The following is a 2,281-nucleotide window of genomic DNA, read 5'->3' as shown; positions in this document are numbered from 1 at the left end:
CCATTATTCCAGTATGTCCAAATTACTTCGAAGCTGTATATCTAGTTCTCATTATTCTCACTCTACTTTTGTCTTGATAAATTTTTAATACTGTATCCCAAGAGAAATTTTGTACCATTTTGTTAAAATATATTTTCAAGACTTGTATGAATGGAAAAAATGAAGTAAAAATTGTCTTACTAATTCACTTAAAGGAATAAGAAAGCTGGAGGGGAGATTGTTCGGTCGTCTCTCTATAGATGACTCAACAGGTGATTATGTTGGAGCTTTGCATAATCACACTGTTTAAAGTTTTTATTTCTTGTGAAGTTATGGGTATTCTCAAAACAATGAAACGAAGAAAAAGTGTTGCAACGTTTAAGAAACTTAATACAACTATTTGGTTTATGGGAGTAGGAAGCGACATGTGGTAATGTGAAATCTGGTGAAATAAATTTTTTCTTACTTAAAATGATAAAATGTATCATAAATTGGTACAAATGCAACAGAAGTACTAAACTGAGTGAAATGGTCCAAATGAGGAACCTTGAAGGGAGAGGAAATTAGTACATTTTGAGGAAGATTATTGGAATAAGGGTAGCATTCTAGATAAGGTTCTTGGGTTGCAGTGAAGATCTGAAGACATGCAGATCCCACAGGCACTTTTCATTAAGTGTCTGAGCACTGGGATGGTTCCTCTGGGCAGACTCTAGATGTGGTGGCTGAAAAGCAGCCCTATTACCACTAGCTCTCCTTGCTTAACCCTGTAGCAACTCACTTGACTTTCTAAATGAAATGTTTCTCTCAGTCAGTCTTTGATCTGCATGCCAGCTTCGCATTGGATTGCGTGCCCGTGTTCTTCTCCTCATTGTATCATCTTATCTTGTTTCTTCTAAACTCGGATCTTTTCACATTTGAATGATGGCATTTGAAAACGCTGTCTTGACGTTCTCCCTATGGTGTCTTGTGCTCCTACTCCCTCTAGGATAGGAGAATGTGGTGTTAAAGAACCCCAATCATTTATTTCAGGTGGCAAGATAAGGAGAATTCTTTCTTGTATGTACCATGTATTAGGGCACACCTGAGGAGACACCCTTAAGCATATAAACACAGACAGACACGCAGACAGATGTATGCATGTGTGCGTGCACACATGTATACACACTCATTTCTTTAAAATGTTCCACATGTATTTACTTAAAGTAGTTATATATGGTGTTTAGAAAACTCAAAATTCTCTGTGGGCTCTGATTGATTTAGTTTCTTTAGCTTTAAAAAGTAATTGTTTACCCAAGACCTGTCTGCGTCCACTGTTTTCAGTGTTCTCTATTATAGTACTGAAGTATGTATATGGTCACAATCATTGATCTTCATCAAATTTAAAATTACATTGAGTTCTACTTGTTAAGTACATCCTAACGGAACGGTGGTTTTCAAACTTGGCTGCTGAATCCCAGAAACATCTAGGGAGCTTGAATTTGGTGTCCTAATTCCATGCCCCCAACTGACTGCATGAAACTCTCAGCAGGTAGTACCCAACCATCATTTTTTAAACGTTCCTTGGATGATTCCAGACTAGAGAAGGCTGAAAACCCTGTGAAAACCCACAGCCTCACTGGAGATCTTGGTCTGTGGCCCTACAAGTTCCATTTCATTCTTTCTGAGTCAGATTTTGCATTTTCTCAATACCTGAAATGTTTCCATGTGCAAAGTTGTTGGAACATACATAAGAAATTAAAGGCTGGGCACTCTGCTAACCCTTTTACCCATTTCTTCATAAGTGACCAATTAAGTTATCATAGTACACCAAGCAAGCAAGGGATCAGTCTATGCTGTTTACAAAGTGCTATTCCAGTATGATTTTAAGAGGAAATTGGGGGCCTGTGCAGGTCAAGTACTTCCAAAAGGGTAGTCAGGATTTGAATTCTGGTGTCTGTTGTTCCAGAATTGAACCTTTCCCGCAATGCCACACAGTTTCTCAGAGTAGTTTTTGATATTTTTACATTAAACCAAGTAAACAATACTTCCTAAGTCTTCATCGTACTGATAAAATATTTAAATCCAGTTATCAGGGATGGAATTAAGGGTGGTTAGTTGGTGAAACAGATAGTTGGGGCAGTTGCCCAGTGAAGCGAAGAGTTGTTTTTCAGTTACAAATGCAGAAAGCAGGGAACAAGAAAATATTCCCTCTCGGCTGTGAGTGAGTCCCAGGGGACACAGTGAATATTAATTTTTTTTTTTTTTTTTTTTTTTTTTTTTTTTTTTTTTTTTTTTTTTTTTTTTTTGTGAGCCTGACTTCAGG

Source organism: Chionomys nivalis, chromosome 16 (assembly GCF_950005125.1).
Source record: "Chionomys nivalis chromosome 16, mChiNiv1.1, whole genome shotgun sequence".
NCBI classification, from domain to species: domain Eukaryota; kingdom Metazoa; phylum Chordata; class Mammalia; order Rodentia; family Cricetidae; genus Chionomys; species Chionomys nivalis.
Note: the sequence above shows the minus strand (reverse complement) of the source record.